This window comes from Schistocerca americana, chromosome 4 (assembly GCF_021461395.2).
Source record: "Schistocerca americana isolate TAMUIC-IGC-003095 chromosome 4, iqSchAmer2.1, whole genome shotgun sequence".
Lineage (NCBI taxonomy): Eukaryota > Metazoa > Arthropoda > Insecta > Orthoptera > Acrididae > Schistocerca > Schistocerca americana.
This window is the reverse complement of record NC_060122.1, coordinates 414,253,404-414,280,754: the sequence shown is the minus strand read 5'-3', so window position 1 is coordinate 414,280,754 and position 27,351 is coordinate 414,253,404. Positions and strand designations below refer to the sequence as shown.

Genomic DNA, 27,351 nt, shown 5'->3' with positions numbered 1-27,351 from the left:
GGTGCCTTTTCCTTTTTTTATCTATGATATTGTATGTATGTTCGTAGAGTTCCTCTACAGCTTGTCTAACCCAAGTTCCGTTTCACAGTACAGCGCCATAGATTCTCCTAAGAATTTTTCGTCCTTCTTTCTCTAGGTCTTGAATTTTTGTCGTCCCTCTAGTACTTGTGATTTCTGACGCATACAAGCTTTAGGTAGAACAACATTGTTACAATGCCTTAGTTCTGCATTACGAGATATCACTCTTTTGTTATAGTGATTCTAACACAGCTTGTACGGCTTTTACAGTATGAATATTCTTTCTGTGTTGGAGATTGTGTTCAGTCCTGTGCTCTGGATGGCTTCTCCAAAGTACCTGTGATGTCCTTCTGTACTGCGTTTTCTATGCAAGTTTTCCATTTAATTTGGTGTCCTCAAACTGAGTCTTTTCACATTTACAGGATATTTCATATCTAGCGTTACTTTGGCTTCATCATTACTGTTTGATAATGTAGGTAATGTAGGTCATCAGCAAAGTCCAGTCATTTAACACAGTGACCTCTTTCCTTTCTGTTTTCCAATTTTGATACGTTTGACGTGCTTTTCTCGTTCTCTGATCTTTTTCTGTTCGATGTTGAACAAGAGTGGCGATAAACCGACTCCTTGTCAGTCTCCTGTGTGAATATTGAACGGATTTCAGTTTTCTCCCATGAATTTCAGTTTTGAGCTGGTGTCTGATAAAGTTTACTGGATGGTGCCTCTGGTCTTTCTGTCGACTGCTAATTCTCCCAGGCTATTACACAGTGCTCGTCTGTCAACGGAATCGTAAGCATTTTTGAAATTAACAAATGTGACTATTGAGTTCCAGCGTCGTCTAGCGTGTAGTATGGGTTTGAGGTTCCAGATCTCTTCAATTCAGGACCTCCCTTTCTTGAATCCCAGCTACCACTTCGCAATCTGTGGGCCCCCTTGAAGCTGAAGTCAGTTCAGCAAAGGCTTAGAGAGGATTTTATGTTACTGGATGAAGTGGTTGGTTGGTTTGGGGAAGGAGACCAGACAGCGTGGTCATCGGTCTCATCGGATTAGGGAAGAATGGGGAAGGAAGTCGGCCGTGCCCTCTCAGAGGAACCATCCCGGCATTTGCCTGGAGTGATTTAGGGAAATCACGGAAAACCTAAATCAGGATGGCCGGACGCGGGATTGAACCGCCGTCCTCCCGAATGCGAGTCCAGTGTCTAACCACTGCGCCACCTCGCTCGGTGGTTGAAGTGAGATTACTCTGTAATTGTTCGGATCTATTTTGTATCTTTTCTAGCGGAGAGGGCGTATCGAAGGGCTCTTCCACTCTCCTCGGATTTACTCTGTTTTCCAGTTTTCTTATATTATTCTGTGAATTTTTGGTGTTATTTTCCTCGGATCCGCTTTCTATAATTCTGCAATAATTCCATCTTCGCCAGGTGCCCAATGTCTTTTCAATGATTTTATTATTTTGGCTAATTCTTCATGTCATGGTGGAAGCGAATCAGGATTTGTTGCTGGTTTTACAAATCGTAGGTTTTCAGGTGGCTTCTCACGGTTGGGTGTACTGAAATATTTTCTAGAATTTCGCAGTTATTCTTTGTAATAGTTTCTAAGGATCCATCAGCTCGTTGGAAGCGTATGATAGGAGGTTGCTATTCAGCTAAATTTTTTTCTGATGATCTTGTAAAAATAAAAATAGCGGGTGTTGGTCGTGGTAAAGTCTTCTGTTTGAGTCATCCTCTTTTTATCGAATCTGCTTTTTCTTGTCGAATAACTTTGTAGGCATTTCCCGGTACTTCTACGAATATATGCCACTTTTCTGCTGTTTTATGTCTAATGAAATAATGCCATGCTTTAATCTTGCACCCTACAGCTTCATCGTTTGTGGTGTTTCATCACCTATGTTTTCTGCTGGTCGGGGGGTGACTTAATTCTATTGTCTGCTTAACTTTCTCCACGAGTTAGAACAGTTTGTGGTATCCATCCTATGTATTTCTTCAATAATCTTCTCGTTGAGTTATAGTTTCTCGGGATCAGTGAGGAAACTCTGGGTTACTCCTGTCCGTATTCTGTTGGGCTAAACTTTTACTTTGGTGTGGAGAAACATCTACATCTACATTTATACTCCGCAAGCCACCCAATGGTGTGTGGCAGAGGGCACTTTACGTGCCACTGTCATTACTTCCCTTTCCTGTTCCTGTCGCGTATGGTTCGCGGGAAGAACGACTGCCGGAAAGCCTCCGTGCGCGCCCGAATCTCTCTCATTTTACATTCGTGATCTTCTCAGGAGGTATAAGTAGGGGGAAGCAATATATTCCATACCTCATCCAGAAACGCACCCTCTCGAAACCTGGACAGCAAGCTACACCCCGATGCACAGCGCCTCTCCTGCAGAGTCTGCCACTTGTGTTTGCTAAACATCTCCGTAACGCTATCACGGTTACCAAATACCCCTGTGACGAAACGAGCCGCTCTTCGTAGGATCTTCTCTATCTCCTCTGTCAACTGGACCTGGTACGGATCCCACACTGATGAGCGATACTCAAGTATAGGTCGAACGAGTGTTTTGTAAGCCACATACTTTGTTGATGGGCTACATTTGCTAAGGACTCTCCCAATGAATCTCAACCTGACACCCGCCTTACCAACAGTTAATTTTATATGATCATTCCACTTCAAATCCTTCCGTACGCATACTCCCAGATATATTACAGAAGTAACTGCTACCAGTGTTTGTTCCGCTATCATATAATCATACAATAAAGGATCCTTCTTTCTACGTATTCGCAATACATTACTCTATGTTAAGGGTCAGTTGCCACTCCCTGCACACGGTGCCTATCCGCTGCAGATCTTCCTGCATTTCGCTGCAGTTTTCTAATGCTGCAGCTTCTCTGTATACTATAGCATCATCCGCGAAAAGCCGCGTGGAACTTCCGACACTATCTACTAGGTTATTTATATATATTGTGTAAAGTAATGGTGCCATAACACTCCCCTGTGGCACGCCAGTCTGTAGACGTCTCTCCATTGAGAACAACATGCTGTCTTCTGTTTGCTAAAAACTCTTCAATCCAGCCACACAGCTGGTCTGATATTCTGTAGGCTCTTACTTTGTTTGTCAGGCGACAGTGCGGAACTGTATCGAACGCCTTCCGAAAGTCAAGGAAAATGGCATCTACCTGGGAGCCTCTATTTAATATTTTCTGGGTCTCATGAACAAATGAAGTGAGTTGGGTCTCACACGATCGCTGTTTCCGGAATCCATGTTGATTCCGACAGGGTAGATTCTCGGTTTCCAGAAATGATATGATACGCGAGCAAAAAACTTGTTCTACAATTCTACAACAGATCGATGTCAGAGATATAGGTCTATAGTTTTGCGTATCTGCTCGACGACCCTTCCTGAAAACTGGAACCACCTGTGCTCTTTTCCAATCATTTGGAATCTTACGTTCCTCTAGAGACTTGCGGTACACGGCTGTTAGAAGGGGGGGCAAGATCTTTCGCGTACTCTGTGTAGAATCGAATTGGTATCCCGTCAGGTCCAGTGGACGTTCCTCTGTTGAGTGATTTCAGTTGCTTTTCTATTACTTGGACACTTATTTCGATGTCAGCCATTTTTTCGTTTGTGCGAGGATTTAGAGAAGGAACTGCAGTGCGGTCTTCCTCCGTGAAACAGCTTTGGAAAAAGGTGTTTAGTATTTCAGCTTTACGCGTATCATCCTCTGTTTCAATGCCATTATCATATCAGAGTGTCTGGATTTGCTGTTTCGATCCACTTACTGATCTAACGTAAGACCAGAACTTCCTAGGATTTTATATCTAGTCGGTACATAGAATTTTACTTTCGAATTCATTGAACGCCTCACGCATAGCCCTCCTTGCGTTAACTTTGACATCGTTTAGCTTCTGTTTGTCTGAGAGGTTTTGGCTGCGTTTAAACTTGGAGTGAAGCTCTCTTTGCTTTCGCAGTAGTTTCCTAACTTTGTTGTTGAACCACGATGGGTTTTTCCCGTCCCTCACAGTTTTACTCGACACTTACCTGTCGAAAACGCATTTTACTATTTCCTTGAACTTTTTCCATAAACACTCAACATTGTCAGTGTCGGAACAGAAATTTTCGTTTTGATCTGTTAGGTAGTCTGAAATCTGCCTCCTATTACTCTTGCTTAACAGATAAACCTTCCTCCCTTTTTTTAAATTCCTATTTACTTCCATATTCAGGGATGCTGCAACGGCGTTATGATCACTGACTCCCTGTTCTGCGCTTACGGAGTCGAAAATTTCGGGTCTGTTTGTTATCAGTAGGTCCAAGGTGTTATCTCCATTTGTCGGTTCTCTGTTTAATTGATCGAGGTAATTTTCGAATAGTGCGCTCAGTATAATGTCACTCGACGCTCTGTCCCTACCACCCGTCCTAAACATCTGAGTGTCCCAGTCTATATCTGGTAAATTAAAATCTCCACCTAAGGCTATAACATGCTAAGGAAATTTATGTGGAATGTATTCCAGATTTTCTCTCAGTTGTTGTGCCACTAATGCTGCTGAGTAGGGAGGTCGGTAAAAGGAACCAATTATTAACCTAGCTCGGTTCTTGAGGATAACCTCCACCCATAATAATTCACAGGAACTATCCACTTCTACCCGGAACCCGAAACCCCACCACCCTATGGAGCAAGTCGAGGAATCTGCAGCCCACACGGTCGCAGAACCGTCTCAGCCTCTGACTCACAAGGGGAGGCCGCCAACTGTGAAATTCAGATTCCATTCATACTGCGCATAATAAAAGCTCATGGCCAGAGGTGTAATGTGGCAAAGCAATAAGATGCACTTCTCAGCCGTTGTCGAGAAAATCGACAGTTAAAAGAAACCGTTGCGGTGAAATACTCTCTACGATTAATGATTTTCTACAGCGCCGTGGCGCAGCGGTAAGCGCTGGAGTTCGTAATCCGAAGGTCGCCGGATCGAATCTCGCGTCATGCAACCTTTTTAATTCAAATGTGTATATATATATATATATATATATATATATATAGGGTGTTTCAAAAATGACCGGTATATTTGAAACGGCAATAAAAACTAAACGAGCAGCGATAGAAATACACCGTTTGTTGCAATATGCTTGGGACAACAGTACATTTTCAGGCGGACAAACTTTCGAAATTACAGTAGCTACAATTTTCAACAACAGATGGCGCTGCAAGTGATGTGAAAGATACAGAAGACAACGCAGTCTGTGGGTGCGCCATTCTATACGTCGTCTTTCTGCTGTAAGCGTGTGCTGTTCACAACGTGCAAGTGTGCTGTAGACAACATGGTTTATTCCATAGAACAGAGGATTTTTCTGGTGTTGGAATTCCACCGCCTAGAACACAGTGTTGTTGCAACAAGACGAAGTTTTCAACGGAGGTTTAATGTAACGAAAGGACCGAAAAGCGATACAATAAAGGATCTGTTTGAAAAATTTCAACGGACTGGGAACGTGACGGATGAACGTGCTGGAAAGGTAGGGCGACCGCGTGCGGCAACCACAGAGGGCAACGCACAGCTAGTGCAGCAGGTGATCCAACAGCGGCCTCGGGTTTCCGTTCGCCGTGTTGCAGCTGCGGTCCAAATGACGCCAACGTTCACGTATCGTCTCATGCGCTAGAGTTTACACCTCTATCCATACAAAATTCAAACGCGGCAACCCCTCAGCGCCGCTACCATTGCTGCACGAGAGACATTCGCTAACGATATAGTGCACATGATTGATGACGGCGATATGCATGTGGGCAGCATTTGGTTTACTGACGAAGCTTATTTTTACCTGGACGGCTCCGTCAATAAACAGAACTGGCGCATATGGGGAACCGAAAAGCCCCATGTTGCAGTCCCATCGTCCCTGCATCCTCAAAAAGTACTGGTCTGGGCCGCCATTTCTTCCAAAGGAATCATTGGCCCATTTTTCAGATCCGAAACGATTACTGCATCACGCTATCTGGACATTCTTCGTGAATTTGTGGCGGTACAAACTGCCTTAGACGACACTGCGAACACCTCGTGGTTTATGCAAGATGGTGCCCGGCCACATCGCACGGCCGACGTCTTTAATTTCCTGAATGAATATTTCGATGATCGTGTGATTGCTTTGGGCTATCCTAAACATTCAGGAGGCGGCGTGGATTGGCCTCCCTATTCGCCAGACATGAACCCCTGTGAATTCTTTCTGTGGGGACACTTGAAAGACCAGGTGTACCGCCAGAATCCAGAAACAATTGAACAGCTGAAGCAGTACATCTCATCTGCATGTGAAGCCATTCCGCCAGACACGTTGTCAAAGGTTTCGGGTAATTTCATTCAGAGACTACGCCATATTATTGCTACGCATGGTGGATATGTGGAAAATATCGTACTATAGAGTTTCCCAGACCGCAGCGCCATCTGATGTTGAAAATTGTAACTACTGTAATTTCGAAAGTTTGTCTGCCTGAAAATGTACTGTTGTCCCAAGCATATTGCAACAAACGGTGTATTTCTATCGCTGCTCGTTTAGTTTTTATTGCCGTTTCAAATATACCGGTCATTTTTGAAACACCCTATATATATATATATATATATATATATATATATATATATATATATATATATATATATATATATAATTCCCGGCAATCAGTTGCAACAATTATGCCTATAATAAGTTGTTGAAAGTCGTTTCTCGTGGAAAAACTGGCGACTTCGAACATCATTATGTTTTCCGCAAACAAAGTTGTATTTCACAAATGTTATTAATTGTCTTCATAATGTTAACCACGTATAGTTAACGGAAGACGTAGAAACGATATTACGAAACGAATACGTATAGCGTAAGTCAAACGTTCGAATTAGAACAGAGACCCCACGAACACAAATTTGCTGTGGCAGGTATGAGATATAAACTCCGTTACTCGCTCGTAACGCTAAGCGCCTAGTGGTAATTCCACCGCCTCTACCTCTTTCCGTAGATATTCACAATAGTAACAAGTAAATATTCTACCAGTTTTGCTGTTTTCGAGATACTTGTTCACAGGCTCTGCGTAATAATAAACTGCCGTTTGTCGAACTCGCTTATCTCACTGATTTTCCCCTATTTGCAGCCTATACATTAGCTAGGGTGACCCCCGATCCGTGTCTGCTCCGCTTACATAGTTCTGTTACCTCGCCGCGTCCACACCGGGTGGCAGTCTGCGTCGCGGTGGGCAGTGGTCACAATGTTTTAGTTTATCAGTGTGTGTGTGTGTGTGTGTGTGTGTGTGTGTGTGTGTGTGTGTGTTTGACATGCACAAACCTCCGTCTAGTTGTCTGGTATGTGACGACAGTAGAAGAAAACAGGATACGAGGATGACTTTTATGCTCTGAATAGAGATTAAATGTTAAGATAGATTTTCACCAGTCTCCTAAAAAAAGAAGAGTAAACGATAGCTACGCATCTCTTTATCAGCCTGTAAACGCAATTTACCAAAACAAAAGGAATACATAAAGTGAAATTCGAGTTAGTAATGTATGTAAGTATTCTCGTTCCATTAATGATGTTCATAGAAATCTGTCTTGCGCAGTCATAGCGTCTGCAACAACTGCCTGTTTGTAATTGCATTTATGAAAAACCAAACCGGTGTCATTTAAAGAGGATTACGAGTGGTGCGACAATTCTTTGTCGTTTGTTAGCGGGATTTTAAGAAAGTCCTGAGAGACAATGATCGTCATCGTAGGTGTTTCTAACAGATCGTTGAAAAGGATAACTGGATCGTTAAATTTAAATAGCATTATATCATAATGTTACTTTAGTTTCTGAATAGTATCGACATCAGTTAAACGCAGCCAAAAGTTTTCTATAGATCATTGTAACTGCGAACCAATAAAATGTCATTCACGACTTAATGGCCAGAAGACTTATGCTCTTAGGTAAACATTCCAGTGGAGCACTGATTATTCATGTTCCTTTCACCGCCACACATCCTTCTCGGTAGCAGCGATTCGGAGATACAACAATAGTTTTCAGTGTTTGTCCACATGGTCTGAACTTCTCGGTCATCTCTGGAATTTCAACAGATACAGCATTTTCGATGGGCCTGGTGTACTTCCGTGTGTACTGCTAGACACTAGGTAGAACGTAATCGTAATCTGTAGCAGTATTAATGTACAATCTTGTTTCGAGATCATTGAATAATAAGAATATGTAGTTGTTGACTTACCCAAGATGTTTACACACATAATCTTGTGTCTTGTGTTCTGTCTTCAGTGCTCAGCATCAAAAGATCACGGCAAGGGGGACACTTGTGGTACAAGTGTGCTTATCATTCCTTCTGTCCATGTACGAGTAACTCCTGCATCTTAATTCAATTGTAAATTTTGCCACGGCATCGCTACTGAATTCATTAGGACTCAAGTGATCAATTTAAAAGATTACACGCTAGAGAAATACCATATGGAGTAACATGATAAGGTCGTTTGACGGGAAGAACTTCTCTTCAAAGTACATTTGAGCAAAGTGCGTAAACAATGACGGGTGTAAGGAAGTCTAGTGAAGTCTCTCAAAGCAACCACAACTTTAAGACCCCAATCTGTTGCGAAAGATGCTGAGTTCACTGAATCTTCAGATATTTGCAAAGGCTCGGAACTGCGAACAAGCTCCGATGAAGAGTTAACTGCTGTTTTTTTCCTCATTGGGAAATTAGACGGTAAACGGTACTCTTTACTCCATATACCAAGTTTCACTAATAATAGTTACAGTCGTTGTAGTGTAGGTTATCTTGCGTGCATCATCCATACACGTATCACTTTGGGCAGAGGCTCTTTTATCTGATGTACAAGCAGTGAATCAAGGAACAAGCAAGTTTTTTAAGAGCGTCAGAAGTGGATTTTACTTCATTTTTAACAGTAGATGAATGAGATGGTATACCCCCACATCTACTTCACAGCCACTTCCGCTATTTCAGATATGAGTGCTTGGACAACAATTTGAAACCTGAGCTATGAACCGTACTGAGTGGTCTAAGATGGTCAAGACAGAATGACAAACTTTTATTTTCACAAGTCCGTCTTGATCACATAGATTTCTCTACAAATTATGACCGGTTTCGGCTTATCGCCATCTTCAGATCGTTAAAATATTCTGATATAAATCATCGTCAAGTTAAACATGTGACGCATATGTTTAACTTGACGATGATTTATATCAGAATATTTTAATGATCTGAAGATGGCGATTAGCCGAAACCGGTCATAGAGTGTAAAGAAATCTATGTGAACACGGCGAACCTGTGAAAATAGAAGTACTAAAAATGAAATCATCGCGGACTCATATACAGACTTTATGTCTTCAGTTGGTAAGAATCACAAACATTGCGCTTTTAATATGTGGTACTTCTTTATCTACCGCAACAGCGCAAGTAAATACAGATTTATTTAATGGAATAATGTAATTTTTTAAGGCTCATTGGTTCTGAAAGAGGAATCGGAATTGTTTTGCTACAACGTAAGTGAAGAAATTAGACGTTTACTTTTATACTGCGAATGAACTCTTCCATGAGCTATTGATCTGGCCTGTAGTAGAACCCTGTTTCAGGATTCTGTTGGATATACAACTACATTAGCATGTCAATGAAATGAATCATTGTAAACTGTGCTGTGCTTTGGCAAAAGACGCAAATTTCAACATGGTAACGAGAGAAGTGTAGATGCTACTCAAAACTCTCCACTGCCGGCACACTCTCGCACGATTTAGTAACCGGTCGATTCGACGAGTAGACAGTGACGGCAGCGCCATGGCTATCCGACTCGACATACTCCCAGGACCATAGCGCGAAGGAGAGAGACCAGTGTAGCACTGACTAATAGCGGTGCCTGGATTCCTGACGTACACAGCCCTCAATATAGTGCTCGTAGTCGCTCCATTTCTTATCTCTGGTAACCAATGTATGTAACGCAATAGGAATGGAGCTACGTGTACTTGAAGCAGTGCGTGCTTCACTGCGAAAAAGGGCTAAAGGATGTGTCAGGATGCTTGGTAATCACAGGCAACACTTTCAATAGTTTCTACTTCCACGTAGCAGAAAGACGGGAATGAGAGGACACATCGTTCCCTACCTCTGTCGGTATTGGAACGCGCACATTTCAGTATGGCAACTTTCTTCAAGTTTGGACCAGTGCTGTCTCCTGTACTCTTCATAAACACATGTGTTACAGTTTATGCGCAAACTTTTTATCTAACTTCGATCGTCAACCAGGGTGCTCCTCATACAGTTCAAGCATGACACTGATGCAGTTGTTTGATCATCAGTGTCTGTTCATATTGCACAGGATATGATTTAGACAAGGACGAACGATTGCACAAACTAAATGTTGCCAATGCAGAATAGGAATACATTACGTTTCACATCGCCATACAGTGAACAATTCCCTTATCTCATTACTCCAAATCTAGTAGTCCAATGTATCCACAGAATCTAATGGGATTACGCTTTCTCAGTAATAAATTAAAACATGTTATTTTATGGCTGGTACAAGTTATTCCCTGTGTCTAACAGTTGTAATTAAGTTTTTATAATAACAACACTCAATAAGCATTCAAATTTTCTAAAAAATTATAACAATTAAAAAGTCAAGAATGTTGAGGGGTTTCCAAAAGCCGCATAACTTTATGAAGGTGCTTTATTCGCAACTGCCGGTTTCACGTCAGTATTGACGCATCTTCCGGTTTATAATGGTTACATTTCCATACTTTAGATGGACAATTACGGAGTTCTAGCTTTCGGGAAGTTGTCCACGTCAAGTATTATACCTCATTGTTGTACTCAACATCATTATGAGAGCCCAAGAATGTCGTATGCCTCTTAACGTGAAATTTTCCGAAACAAGGGACTCCGTCACTGTCCATCTACAGTATGGAATTGTAACCATTACTAACCTGAAGATGTGTCTATATTGACGTGTAACCGGTTGCTGTGAATTAAGCACTTTCACACAGCTATGCGGCTTTTGGAAATCCCTCATCATTCTTGACTTTTTATTTCTTATAATTTTTATGATAAATTGAATGGTTATTGAGTGTTAAGTATTATTGTTCATAATATCTCTGTGCTGTGACTGCACTCCTCAGAAAGTTCTTTAAATTTTTACAGTCTGCGACCTTCCAATTTCCCCACAATTTTTCTTCATTTTTATCTTAAAATATTGTGAGATGTAGATACTTAAACGTGCAACTGCTAATTTCTACTTACTTAATGGTAAAATTTAGTACAGACACATTTCAGTGCGTTATTTCACTGATTACGTTAGGTTTAGTTTTGACAGTACCGGCATCAACTGTTTCCTGCTTATTAGTTGAGTCGACTTACACAGGAGAAAGAGCATAATGCGACTATAAATTTGTGATTCGGCCCGCCCTGTATGAATGACTCAGCGCTAAAAATACGTGCTCAGCATCCCGACGTTCCCCTCTGGACCGAACACCAATGTGGCAGCGAATCGACCATTTAGCAGCTATTTACATTCTTGGACGTGCTTCAAGAATCTGCTAGGTGTTTTAATTTTTCTCTCTGCGTGACGTTAGCGTACTTTAAACAGTTATGCCATAGTAAAAAAACCACAGTCTATAAAGAAATAATGTTTTTCGTGACTGCACAGAAGAATATAAATAGCATTGAAATTCTTAATGAGCTACTACACATATTTTGGTAAGAGGCTGGAGAAAACACATAAAAATCTCTTTTTTATTTGTTATAGCCAGGGGAACTGTTGCCTATGAAATGAATCAGCACGCTAACCACATTCCTCAGTTGTGAGATTCAGATAGGCAGTTAAAGTAAAATAATTCTCATGTCAATTTGCGTACGCTGATACTTACTGAATAGATATTTATATATACCGGTGTGGATTGTAAAAGCAATGAATACTTTACCTCCAATGATATTGCGTCATAAATTGCTTATCTATTACTACAAAGGATGAAACAATAATCTTGACATCAATTCATACTCAAAGTTTCTCTAAATAATGAAGATGTATCACATTATCAACCATGTTTTCTCTTACTTAAACCGAGCGAGGTGGCGCAGTGGTTAGCACACTGGACTCGCATTCGGGAGGACGACGGTTCAATCCCGCGTCCGGCCATCCTGATTTAGGTTTTCCGTGATTTCCCTAAATCGCTCCAGGCAAATGCCGGGATGGTTCCTTTGAAAGGGCACGGCCAACTTTCTTTCCTGTCCTTCCCTAATCCGATGAGACCGATGACCTCGCTGTTTGGTCTCTTCCCCCAAAACAACCAACTCTTACTTAAATCTGTTGGATGAGATTCTAGAGCACTACTTTAATCAATCAACAGTATACGTGAGACAGTCGTTTTTAAAATAAAGGCAACCAAGGTACTGAGTTAAGATTTAACGTCACTATTACCAGTTTATAACACATATACAGCTAGTTCACATTTCAGAAGAAATAGTCAACAAGCAAAACATAAGGGATGAGAATGTAGTTGAGCACTTGATGTTTAAAACGTTTCACACCATAATTTGGAACTTTTTCCACAGTGATGTGGCATCTCTGCTTACCAACTAACCTTACGCGATGACGTTGTAAGGAAAACACTTTTTGTTCCATCGGTCTTCTAAGCGGTTTGATGTGACCCCTTTTCCTTCTCAAAGTAGCACCTTCAGACTACTTTTTAAATTATTTGCTGTGTATACTCCAATCTCTGTCTTCCTCTCCGTTTTTACCCTCTACAGGTCCCTCTAGTACCATCGAAATTATCAGCTGATGTCTTAATAGATGCCCAATCATTGTGTTTCTTCCTCCTGTCAGTGTTTTCGACATATTCCTTCCTCGTCGATTCTGTGGAGCACCTCCTCATTTCTTACCTTATCAGCCCACCTAATTTTCAACATTATTCTGGAGCACCACATCTTAAATGCTTATATTCTCTTCTTTTACAGTTTTCGCATACATCATCATTCGCATGATGATATGCCCAGAAATAAATCCTGATAAGAAATACAAAGTAATTCAAAATGAAAACACCCTTTAGAAACGGCTATAACTACAGAATGCTAAACGACACACCGATAAGAATTCCGAAATATTTAAAACAAAGTTCAAAACAATTTCTACATACGTTATTGGTGTTCTGCATATTTTAAAAGTGTGTTGAGAAACGGGTTAGTAGCAATAAATTATTAAATTTGAGCGTCATGTCTGACATCAAAGGTATACTGCACGAATGGTGGAAATGTAATAATCAATAAAAATTCTTCTTTCATCACCGCTTGCATGGAGCCATTGTAAAATTGTAAATTTATAAAATTTAAAATTGGTGCCACTCTAAAATTGTAAAATTGTAAAATTTTTAATTACGTGTAAAGTTTAGTGGACGTCGATAAATGCTCTTATTGTCATATAATGGACGTAAAGAGTTCGAGTATTTTCACGCGGTCAGTTACGCTTCCTCGAGAGAAACACAAAGCTTCTAAATGTAGAATGAGTCTCACTGTGCCAAAAGTTTAAAAAGGTAATACCAGTTAATGAGTTTATTAAGACAGCATTTTAATTTTTAACTAAGCGTAAAATTGAAAATAAAATTTTTGTTTCCTCTGGAAGTCGTCAGATAGGAAACCTGAAAATAGAAATTAATTCCACGTTCCGAGTTTCGGTGTAGTGGCTTAGCAATACATGCAGACATTGTGCATTTATAGTTACCTTCGCCAAATGAGAGATATTCGTAAGGTCCTTGATATGCCCCATAAGATGGAATTCGTGGCAGTGACATCCACAAATGCAGGTAACCATGAGCAGAACACAACGTCGTCATTTCTGGTACGAGTAATGCAATGGTTTCGAGGACGCTACTTTGATAAAGTGCGAACATCGAGCAACGGTCGTAGGTTTGAACGTTCTTTTACATTACCTGTATTTCTTATCGATTTATTTTAAGTATTAGAAAATAGTTATAGATGTTTCCGGTTGCTACATTCGTTTTGAATTACTCTGTATTTTTTGCAGTACATTTGATGAAATTATACTTACTGTATTTCAATGGAGAGTGCTGATGCGAAAAAGCATAAGATGTTGATCGACTATTTTCAAAAACGGTCCACAAAATCTTTCCCCTTCGCTCGGGATAATCGTTGTGCCATAATCGAAGAAATGGCAGTTTTGATTCAGCAGAATGATCACGGTTCTTAGGCCTATAATAACAGCCTGGACCTCCTTCCTAGGTTGTGTAGAGCACAAACTGCCAGTTTATGTGTAAAAATTGGGCATGACCAACGTATGTCTTCAACTATACCCCCAAAACCCTCTGTCTTAATGAAACTACCAGTTTATAATTCTGGAGTAATATTCGGTAACAACTGTCTGATCAGTTATGAAGGATGTATCTTTGGCAGAAAAACGAAACTTTGTGAAACTATACTTGTTAATTTTAGAGAATGTTTGTTGAAAGTACACTGTGTGACGATAAAGCTGCCACTGTCGAACATTTTGCGTAGGAATCATCAGAATAAAGTGAGATTATGAGGCTTGTGGAGGAATATTCTCTCACGACACGAATGGAATGAGAAAGGGAACTGATGATACTTGTGCGGTGTAGCAGACGGCCTAGAATCTACATAAGCTTATGGAATAAATAAGTAAACGTTGATCAGCATTCTTATTTTTCTTCTTCTTCATTTCACGTATTATGCAAATCATCCCACTCCATGAGTCCGTCACTTGTATGGCTTTCCTAGATATCTTTCTCCACTGTATTTATAACTGAGAGCCTTCAACGGGAATCTTTTTCCACCTATACAGTCTACATGCTCCTCCCATCCCATTCTTTCCTATTTTACTTTTTCGTTTGGGATGTATATATTCATAAATTTTTCCTTATATCATCATGCCTTGTTCTATCTTCCCTTGTACATCCTTCCACTTTTCTTAGAAATCTCACTTCTTGAGCCTGTGTTCTACTTTCTAGGTGTCTTGTTGTTGACCATGCTTCATTTCCATAAATAACGGCTGGTGCTGCTATTGTCAATGAAACTTCAGCTTGGTTTCTTTCCTGCCTTTATTCAAGGTATTTAAAATAGTGATGAAAATTAATAGCGAAAATTCACATGGGAGAGGATTCCGATAGAATACGTAAAAATGTTCCAGCATACATGGAACTACAACAGAGTGCTTTGTGGCGTAATTTGTCATCGACAGGGAACTTGTGAACTCACATGGGAGAGGATTAGGATATAATATGTAAAAATGTTCCAGTATACATGGAACCACAACAAAGCGTTTTGTGACGTAACTGTTAACATGAAATTATTTGCCACCACAGTCTTCGGTGTGAAATATTGACCTAATTTGTATACATCTACTTCAAATGTAAACTTTTCAGTTAAGCACTCATTTAATTGTGGTCAACTATACACCATAGAGTACAGTAACAACAAGTATTTTCAGCTCATCACAAGTTATAAAATACTGCACACAGACATCTGCTGAAGGAAGTATTTCACTTCTTGTCATCACATTTCGAAGACAAAATGCTCGTTTTAACGGAGCGAGTTACGAAAACTTTCAATCACTCCGAGACCGTCTTATAAATCTCAAAAAGGTCATACAATTCGCTCCTCCAGTGCTTCAATCATATCGATATCAGTGCTGTGTACTTCACTTTCAACATGACGCTAGAAAGAAAAATCCAGAGGATTGAGATAAGGTTATCTTAGACGCCGAGGTACAGATACTGCTCGACCTATTTATATTGGGCATTTTTTCTTAGATGCATTTGCATACTAGGGCCCACCATCTAATAAGATTTGTGTTCGATCGTAGTGGTATATTTAATCCACTTATCCGCAACCAACGGTCCCCACAGTGCAGGTCTCTTACAACACAGCTGAGGCCGCGGGCTGCATTGTCCATGCAGCACAATGTGGAGTTGGGGCCTCATAGATATGTTTTATCTCCTTTCTTTCTATAAATGGTAGCTGAGTTTTACTTATAAAACTATTATACATCGTGCCGGAAACAGAAATTTATAAAATTTTAATTTAAGAAGAGCGATAAAAGAGGGCAGGGCAGATCGAGTGGTAGACGTCCCTTTACCTACGCTGCCCACGGTAGAGTTGTTGAAATGTGATCTCTAGCATGACACCCCTGTGCAGTGCCTCCCAAGCTTACGTGCTACGATATGTTGAAATGTTGGTCTACGTATTTCCAGGTTAGTGTTTTATAAATTTACAGTGGCGCCTGGTACAACAACAGGCCATACTACGGTATAAATTGAACTTTGTGTTTGTATAGTGCGCGATAAAAGATTACTGTTAATAGGTATTGTGTATGCTATGTATTGTCTCTCTTCATGTATTTTATCATGTTTTTACTGTTATCCTAATTTATGCTGCTGTTCAAAAGCTTATGTTGTTATACTAGCAGTTTTAACACGGTACCGAGTACAATGTCCGGAAACAATTATATGATAATACACGTTTCTCTGGTTTAATCTATGTTTAATGTTCCTACATTTGGATGTCGGAATTTTCTTCTCCGTGTATAGCACTGATAATTCAAAACATTATGACCGCTGCCCACCGCGACGTTGGATGCCACCTGAGGGTGTTACGGACACGTGACGCAGTAACAAAAGTATGTAAGGGGAGCAGATACGGATGGGGGTCACGGCTGCAAATGGGGAAACCCATTGAGATGAGCGACTCTGACAAAGGGAAGATTATTATTCCGCAAAGTCTGTTAAAGAGCATCCCGAAAACAGTGAAGTTGGTAAAATGTTCACGTGCTGCTGTCTGGAGAATCTACGGATATGGGTAGAAGTATAGTGAAGCTATTACTAGGCGTTAAATGGTTAGACGTCCACGACTCTTCAAAGAACGTGCGGTTCGGGAGCTTCTTTGCTCTGCAGTGTGAGACAGATGGCTATCTATGGCATCTCTGCCGAAAGAGCGCAATACTACTGCATACACAAGTGTTTCGGAGCACCCTGTTCAACATACACTGTTGAACATGGAGCTCCGCAGCAGACCAGCCCTACGTGTTCACATACTGACCCGACGACATCGTCAATAACGAGTTCAGTGGGCACGGAACCATCGTACTTTGACCGTCGTCAATGGAAACGAGTCAGCTCTTCGGGTGAATCGTATTTTTGCTGCACCACGTCGATTGCCGTCTCCGTAAACGCCGTCATCGAGGTGAACGGCGGCTCGAGACGTGCTACGTGCCATGGACGCAGGATGGTGGGAGCAGTATTATGCGGTCGGAAACATTTTCCTGCGCTTGCATGGGACTTGTGGTAATAACCGAAGACACGTTGACAACAGCCAACCACCGGCCTCCCTTCCTGTTAATGTCTTCCCCGACGGAGATGTCATCTTTGCGCAATATACCATTTCCGTGTTTCGTACCTAGAGCCGTGTTACAGTGGTTTGTGGAGCATTATAGTGAATTCACGTTGATGTCTCGGCGACCAACTTCACCTGATGTAAATCCTTTGGATCCCATCTTGGTCACTATGGGGCGCCATCATCGCGTACCCAAATCAGCGGCCCATTATTTACGCGAATTACAAGACCTTTGCGTAGACATCTAATGCCACATACCTCCTCAAACCTACCAACAAACTATTGGATCCCCCATACGCAGAATGAGTGACATATTTCGTTCGAAAGACGAACAAACAAGCTATTAAGCAGCATTTATGTCCTCTATGTCGGTGTTGGAGGAGTCAGTTTTACTCGGGTCCTCATCTGCACTAACCCAGTCGTTTCTTTGACGATGCCTGTAAGGCCTGTGAGGCCTCATTTGTTTATATTCTTAGATGGCGTGTTGTGTGAGAGATACTGTCTATTAGTTCATTTAGGTGCCCCATTTGTGTGAGTCCCTGGGCGTGTGTTGCAGTATTTCTGGTCTGGTTTCTGTTACGTTTGCCGTGCGTGTGAGTATCGACTACATTACACCACGACTCATGCGGGGGATCGATGATTACCGCATTGGCAGTTGGATTATATCGTCACTTTCGTTGGCTTCTTACAACAGCAGCAAAACCTTGTTGCCCCAACATGCCTGCCCCATATTTCCCTACAATGGAGGTAATTAAAATGTAAGCCCAATTACACGTATTCTCCATATGTTAAAATTTCAATTACGTTTGTATTAAATAGTCAAATATTTTATACTGTAAGCCAATGGCAGCTCTATACACACTTTCGCAGTTATCGCCCAACGACTAATCGGCGCATCTGCGGACTACTGTGTAGTGAAAAGTTTATGGACATACTGTCGTATTCTTCTGCCCGGTATGCTTATGGATATTAATCATTAAACAACATGAAAAATTAGCATTATAAGAGATGTGTTTGTACTTCTTAATCTTCTATGCTCACTGTCGTATCATGTGAATAGTACAATAGTAAAAGTCTGATAGGACGTATTGAAATTTTCTCGTATATCTAAAACGTCTTTATATATTCTAAGAAGGTATCTGTTCTTTCGGACGTCCACGTTGAAGTATGTCAACGCCTGTAAGCAGCTAAGGGTGTTCATTTCATTGTAATTTCTTTCTAACGAGCTGCCATGTCACCGATGGTATCTGTTCTTTCGGACATGTCCGAAAGAACAGATACCATCTTAGTATATATATAGTTATGGCTCACCGGCCACTTGACCATCTTCTTCTTCTGTGCGAATGCACAAACAGTGCCCGAACTCTTACGGGAATCGGCAACGCGCCGCGAGTAATGAGTATAATGGGCGGGGGCACTGCGAATCTAGTGCGGAACAATACGTTGAGAATGTGGGTTTCGCGGGAGTCGTGCCAGAGATAAATCCCTGCAGTCGCGCTATCCTGTGTGTCCTCGGTGGCTCCGATGGATAGAGCGTTTGCCACGTAAGCAGGAGATCCCGGGTTCGAGTCCCGGTCGGGGCACACATTTTCATCTGCCCCGCCGGCACGGTCGCTCAGCGTGTTCGGTAAGAGATCTCGTTGGCCTCTGTAAAAAATAAACTGAGTGGAAGGATCAACAAAACGAACTTGAATGGATGTCATGTGACGTCCGCAACGACCAAACACAACGATCAACAACGAACAAAATGCAAAAAAGGATAAAGCGTCTGCTATGCAACATTCGTTTAATCACATTCATCAGGAGTGAAGGAAACTAACCCACTTTTTCGGAAGCTTCTACGCTTGTTGCTCACGACTACCTTCTTCTTGGCTGGCAGGTGTCGTAGACAATATGCTACGTCGGCTTGACGATCTACGTCAGCCTGACGAAGTGGTCCATCAGTTTCTTAACACCTTCTGCAGCAACAGCGGCGGCAGCCCCTGCATCAGAGAGTACGTGCATTAGGCGTAACGTGTCGGGGCAGCAGCGCCGGCGGTATTCGAGTGGGTAAGAAGTGTCCGTGCGCACTTACAAGTGGAGCTGAGGATTGTCAGTGTGATTTATGGCCCTGCGCCGGTGCCCACGAACGCCGGCAGCTGGATGCGCCCGTCCGACGACCCCAGATAGCGCACAGCAAAACCTCTCGCTGCGCGAGGGACGCACAGTGCGTAACTGGAGACGCACTAGCAGGCCGTTTGAAGACGCCGCGGGCCCTACATCACGGATGTGACACACACACACGTGCAGCCGCACGGCGACGCGACACGCTGCTGAGTGCGTCCCTCGTGGGGACCGGGACGGGGACCCGTCATGCGTGAAACGTGGTTGCACCCTCGTCGCTCACATTCATTTTCCTCAGTTGTTAGGTTTATACTGAATAATCCTCGAACGCATGTGCTCATTATTTCGTGTAAGCTGTTCAAGTGCAGGTATCGCGGATTAATCCTATGAATCTAAAACCTGTTAGTGTTTTTTGTGTGTATGGATACGCGGACAGCAGCAACGAGTTTTCTGTTGTTGTTCAGGGATAGTTTTCCTCATTATGCACACAAAAAAGACACACCGTGAAGGAATTAGGCAAAGTGGTCACAAAGTGATATTCATACAGTTATCGACTTTGGCAGCCGATGGATGCAAGCGTGACATTGAAACGCATTTTCAACCCGCTGCTGTGGAGGATGGTAAACAGGGGACATGTCAGTACCAGGGCATAAAATCTTTGCGAATTTAATTCCGTGTACTCAGATAGGTGTCTGAACAATAAACGGATAGCCGGCCGGGATGGCCAAGCGGCTCTAGGCGCTACAGTCTGGAACCAGTTTCAAATCCTGCCTCGGGCATGGATGTGTGTGATGTCCTTAGGTTAGTTAGGTTTAAGTAATTCTAAGTTCTAGGGGACTGATGACCTCAGAAGTTAAGTCCCATAGTGCTCAGAGCCATTTCAACCATTTTGAACCAATAAACGGATATGTCAGCATTTGAAAGAGGACGTGTAGCTGAGCTCGAGGAATCGAGTTGGAGCAAACGGCGAATCGCTCGGTATTTCAATAGGAGCGATGCCGCTATTCGACGATGCTGGCAGGAATGAGTGAAATGTGACTGAAGAGAGTGTGAGGAAGAAAGTGGTCGACCTAGACGGACGAAAGAACATGAGGAACATGCAATCGTCAGAGAGGCACTCAGAGTCACCGATTCACCATTACCATCAATGCGAGGTGCAGCTGGTGCTCCACTGACTACAAGGAGCATTAATAGGCGTCTAAAGGAAGGGAGGCTTAGCTCACGGCTCCATTTGCGTCTACTACCACTGATTTCTGTACGCCAACAAACCCATTTCCGGTGATGTCGGGGACATTCAACCTGGAATCCTATTGACTGGAGTTGAATTGTCTTCAGTGATGAGTTACGCTTCGAACTGAATCCAAATCAACAGCGAAGACGTGTCTCGAGACGATCCGAACAGTCTCAGCATACCAACCTCACCGTCGCCCCCCATGAGACCCGAAAAACAGGATTAATGGTCTGGGGTGCCACTTCATTTCATAGCAGCAACCCCCTGATTGTTCCCCACGACACCCTTAGAGCACAGCGGTGCGTCGACGACATTCCAAGCCCCATTTTGTTACCCTTCAAGGCAACTTGTAAGAGAAAACTACGCTGCACTCTATCGAAGGTCCGATCTAAATCGATGGTGTCGATCGCTGCTCCCAGGTGGCATGCTGAGGGAATCGTTAAAAAGTCCCTGCCTGTGGCTACGGGATCAGCAGGCATCACTTACGTTGCATAACTATAGAAACCCGGGACAGTATTCGTTGGCACTTCTTGAACGAATGTAAAATCGACTGCTGTGGCTCGTACTGTTTCTCCCAGGATTTAAATCTTGGCAGCGGAGCTAACCATGTTAATATTCATCACGGCCAAGTGGTAAGCCTGGGCCGGCCGAGGTGGCCGAGCGGTTCTAGGCGCTACAGTCTGGAACCGCGCGGCCGCTACTGTCGCAGGTTCGAACCCTGCGTCGGGCATGGATGTGTGTGATGTCCTTAGGTTAGTTAGGTTTAAGTAGTTCAAAGTTCTAGGGGACTGATGACCTCAGCAGTTAAGTCACATAGTGCTCAGAGCCATTTGAACCACTTTGGTAAGCCTGGCATTTCAATGGTTGGGCGGAGTTATCCATTGCGATGGTGTAGAGAGGCGGATATCGCGAGTGATGTCACACCCCATTGGGCTTGCATTTCAGCAAGATAATGCCCGCCCACAAAGGGCGAGAGTGTCCTATGCTCCTCTTTATACTTGCCGACCTATACCTTGACCAGGAGGGTCGCGGATCTCTCCCCAGCTGACAACGTTTCGAGCATAATGGGCATGGCCCGCTAACCTGCTGGGGATTTCAACGACCTAACACGAAAATTGGACAGAATTTGGCACGATATTCCCTTGGAAGACACAGAATAACTCAATCAACCAATGTCAAACCGATTAACTGCTTGCATAATGGCCAGAGGTGGATCCATGTGTTACTGCCTTGCCGAATTGTGAAGCTGTTAAAAAGAAAAAAGAAATTTCTGAAATTGTGATGATTTGTTTGTTTGCACATGTATGTCACATCTACCGATTTTCGGGCTATTTGGATAATTCCTGCTTTGCACTTCCGTTTCTGTTTTGTCTTAGAGTGTATTTCTCTGAATTACCGACAATTTTGAAAAATTGTTATTGTGTAGGGGTGATAATTCAAGCATGCACGTTATAGAAATAATGTGTTTGTAGCCGGGATCATAAGGGTTAAGAAATTCTACGCAAATTTGAGGTAACCAAGTATTAAGAAGAAGTGAAGGCTCCTATAGGATATAGCGCTAAATAAGACGACAACTTTAGAAAGCGAGAATTCACCATAAATCATTGCCATCGCCCTGTGCTTGATCAGTAAAATACATTGTCACATCACTGTCACTTACCACTATGAGATATTCATTCAACTTTGCCACCATTTCGTGGTCAATTTCCTAGGAGAAAAGTTGGGACGATAATCTCCGGCTGTGGTGTCTGTGTTCTCAATTTCGGCAGCAGGCAATCAGCGAATCTCATTCGGAAGAGCGAAGATCCCCTGGGAGCCGGGCAGTTTTCGTGGAAGTAAGGCTGTAGCCTGCTTTGTGATTTTTTTGGCGGCGACTGCGCTTCTCCGAGCCCCGAGTGGAAGGCACCGTGCCACCACTGCCATTCCCAGACAATAACTGAGGACGTTATCGTTGCCTATTCCGTTCGAACATCAAAGCACGAGCCACCAACAGGCCTCCCGACCAGCATAGGAACGATCCGTTGCTGTCGCTCCGAAATTTGGTGTACCAAATAGCGATTGGCATGAAAATGCCAACTAATCGATGGAACACAGCTCCATTCAGTACGGTAGGCTTCGTACACTAAAAGTGGAAATATTCCACAGTTTCACCCCGTGCTTTCATGAAATAGCAGTAAAAAAATGTGTGACCGACCGCATCCAAGTAGTCAGAAGAATGACTAAATTATGGCTAAAAAACAGAATAGGTCACTCATCTCCCAGCCGCAGTTTTCTTCTCATTGGCGCATGGTTTTCTGATTTTGATTTTAGGGAAATACAAGTGCTGCAATTGCAGTAGCGCAGTTCATATTCCGAGCAGCTCGCAACTTGCTTACTCTTCCAGACAGCTTATGCTGATTAATTTGGCTGTAATTTCTGGAATCTTGTTGTATCCTTAACTCTGATTTACCGAGCTAACCAGATGAACAGAACTCGTAGTACTTTCTCCATATATTCGTCCACACTTTTTGATAAATCCGCAGTCTTAGCGTCATTTTGTTTGGAGAACTTCGTTCTCTGCTAATTTTTTATTGTGATTTATGTCAGTCATTGGAGCTATGAAATATCTGTACATCTCAGTTTTGATTTGGGTTCCAAGAACCTCTACATTGTCCTACAAGTGTTCCATGGTTAGGTGACATAGGCTACTAATACCCATAACCTTGTGTTTATGGTGATGGCGTTATCGTTGTGCACAGTGGCCAAACTCAACGATAAATTACTAAACGAAAAGCGAAATCGGAAGCAGTTTACTTGGAATCTCACAAGCATTTTTATCGGCATATAAGATAAAAGGAAAGCGATATTGCCACAAATTATACTCAACTGTACAACTTGTGATCTAAATGAGTCATTAACGGTCACAGTTGTTCTGTCCGCGGCTCGTGGTCATGCGGTAGCGTTCTCGCTTCCCGCGCACGGGGTCACGGGTTTGATACCCGGCGGGCTCAGGGATTTTCTCTACCTTGAGATGACAGGGTGTTATGTGTCTCTCATCATCATTTCATCCTCATTCACTCGTAAGTAGCCGTAGTGGCGTTAAAGAACTTGTGGAGCGGCGGCCGAACCGTCCGCGAGGGGATTCACGGCCACCAATGCCATACGCTCATTCATTCATACAGTTGTTCTGATCGTTTCCAGTTTTGACGAGTAGCAAAAAAAAAAACTGAAAACAAAAAAGACCATCAAAGCTTAATACAAAATAGGTTAGTTAATAACTCAATAGAGTCCCATGACATGCTTATTGCTCTTGCAACAGGGTTCAGGAAAGTGATTAGACTGTAATTTGTATATAAATAATGAAAGAAAACAAGATTCATAGCAGCTACTGTAGAAATAACAGGTACTAGCAATATGGGCAATATTTCGCTGACTTATCAGCTATAAGACAAAGATACCCGATCTGGAAATAGAAACGGAGACCTGCAAAAATTCAAGTATGGTAAGTCAGATACTTCATGCACGAATGACTAAACAGTGCACTTACTCAGGTTAAATGAAAACGTCGGTCTGTGTATTGCACTATGACACATAGCTGTAAAGACAAATACTTGAGACGTCATTTACAAGATGGTTCTTCGGGAAATAGATACCTATGGTGTCTAGAGGCTTGTGTTAGATAAGAAACAGAGGTATATATCGTATGCATATTAAATGCTCTTCGGAAGGGTTGCAGTGGCTGACAAAGACAGACCATGTATATTGTAAATTGACAGAAAAATAGTAAAGGTAAATCTTCTGACACTCCACTCATTTTTACATTTGTCACACAGCAAAATCACCTTGTGTGTGCGTTAGCGTTATTAAAATAAATTACAGGGTTTAGGAGTGGGACCCTTATTCTATGACAGCGCACATCAGTGTTTGCCTGTAAAATTTGTTTAATTTCCCTATTGTTGTCAAAGAAGCACACGGGTTTACATAGATTGTGAGATGACAATTTCAGGACAGTTGTCAAGATAATGTATTACATCCTGTTTAGCAGAAATAACACTGAACACAACAATATCAAATTTAAATAGAAGGTCCTCTACAAGATTTTTCTTACTTCTGAACACTTCTAGACACAAATCATCCGAGTCCGGTTCTAAGTTCGGTACTAATTAGGATGACAATCAAATCTACAGAGGATGGTTAGCTTTTGTGACAAGATCACCAATAGATTACTCAATGTTGCTCAAGTTCACAGTGAACACAAGCTGGTGATCTAACAATTTTACGTCACTGCGAGCGGCATTTACCTTTAGCTGCGACGTGTTGGCTGCATGGCTGCTCTCGCCCCCTCAAAATCCTATAAAAAGCTAACCTAAGTCTTTACAGATTTTATCTGCTGAAACTGTCCTACATTTCTCGTTAGGCGAGAAAACATGCATTCGTTTCTAGCTTGGAAAATGTGGCGATATACACATGCATAAATGGAGTAGCGTGTATACTTCAATGGCCTCTCACTTCTCACAAGAACAGTTAACTATGTGGCTGTTTCGTTTCTCCGCTATCAGAGCGCAATGACTCTTTAGCTAATATCTAGCTGAATGTTAGCCAAAGTGAACGCAGTGTTCACACAAAAATTCCCCCTTTGGCGTCGTACAGAGCGTGATGCACCCTGTTCTACGCTGGTTCAGAGGAGAGTCCACGAAGTTGTGGTATTGTGTCTTTCGTAAAAAACTGTCCCCCACCTGTATCCTTTCATGCTTCGCTTCATGGCTTTCTCAGGCCAATTGTAGCGTTTCTTTCATCTTGTGGTAACTACTCCTGCCAACCATAAAGCGCCTACCTTTAAATTAGGTCAAATTATAGCCCCTTTTAATCCTTCCAAGTTTATTTCAGCCAATCGGACATTTTGTGCCCGCTCCTGACGCCTAAATGTTACACGCCTACATCGAGAGCGTACCACAGGCCTTTCACGTGATCAACTGCGTCTCTGGCTTGTTTGCATACATTTGGAAATTCCCCAATGCAGTTTTCCAAAGGGCTGCTACCTGCTCCCCAGGCTGTATCGCCTGGAGCGTTCATTGTCTCTCTCGCTGTGGGTCACCAACCTCTATTAGAGGTCTTTAGTAGTATGTGGGCCGTGACGATGCAACTCGCATCTACCCCCAAAATAAAGCGTTTCTTCCAGCACCTTTTTTCACCTTTTGCTCATTGACATGCAGGATTTGGGTTCGGAGTTTGGGTTTACATGCTACACATTTTGATAGGCAAATCTGCTCACAATCGCCGAAGTATGTCAGGTGACATATCTATCTACTTCTTACGACATATAAAATCTCATTTAAGGTGAGAAATTCACTTTCATTCAAGCTGCCACCTTACAAATTTGTAGATGAAACTAAGACGAAATGCGTACACTGCGTGATATAGATGTTTCCTGAGCTCTATTATATGGACCTTACAATGTCTGCCTCACATTTGCCATTATAAGGCCAGACTTCTGCAGGAACTTTGAATGAGTAATCTGAATGACTGTGGAGGATTGACAATCCATTCTTCCTCAAGAGTCGAAACCGAAACTGATTGGACAATAGAGTCTGCAGAGAAGTCGACGTTCTAAATCATTGAAAAGGTTTCCCCTAGGGTTCTGGCCAGGACTCGACACAGGACAGTCCATATCTGGAATGTTATTGCAGACACAATTACCCCACAGATGGTGCTTTAAGACTGTCAGGGTGATACAACCATCGTCCCCAAAAGTTTCACCGAGCGAGATGGCGCAGTGGTTAGCACACTGGACTCGCATTCGGGAGGACGACGGTTCAATCCCGTCTCCGGCCATCCTGATTTAGGTTTTCCGTGATTTCCCTAAATCGCTTCAGGCAAATGCCGGGATGGTTCCTTTGAAAGGGAACGGCTGATTTCCTTCCCTTACCCGAGCTTGCGCTCCGTCTCTAATGACCTCGTTGTCGACGGGACGTTAAACACTAATCCCCTCCTCCCTCCTCCTCCAAAAGTTTCCTTATTTGTATGCAGTACAAAGTGCTGTAAAATATGCTCATATGCTTTCCCATTAAGCATTTTCTTTAGCGCATTAAGATAAATAACGTCTCTGTGCTTTACTGTTCGGACTAAAAACGACAGCAGCTAACATTTTCCCGGCAGCCACAAAACCGAAATTCCTCCATCGTATTGCCACAAGGTATAACATGATTCATCACTCCAGTTACAACTGTACTATGGTGTCGCTCCTTACACTGCTTAAGGCATCGCTTTGCATTGACTACAGAAATGTTTGGCTTCTTCTTAACTATCTATGCACAGTCATTGCGGTAACTGGACTGCTGACAACACTTTGGAACTGACGAGTGACTGCTTCCACTGTTTCTTGCGGTTATTTACACCCATACTTCACAATGCTCGGCGGTCCCTGTCCGTCAGTACGTAAGGTTTGCTTGGCACTGATTTAGCTGTAGTTGTTCCTTCGTATTTCCTCTTCGAATTTTTATTACCAACAGATGACTTGGCAGCCTTACAAGCTGTTAATATAATCTGATTGTGTGCGCTGTTTGACATATTTTTATGACGATGGTAACGAATTCACAGATTTCGTAATTTGACACGACTGATTTTGTCATCTAATATGATGTAGACTTTTTTATCAACATGCCTGTCGACCGAATCTGATTA

The 27,351-nt window shown here is 42.4% G+C and overlaps 1 protein-coding gene across 1 annotated transcript in view; it reads left to right on the top strand.

Moving 5' to 3' along the window:
* Nucleotides 1-27,351, top strand: part of LOC124613517 (hemicentin-2-like) — a 1,448,717-nt gene that overhangs the window by 60,488 nt on the left and 1,360,878 nt on the right. The window lies entirely within an intron of this gene.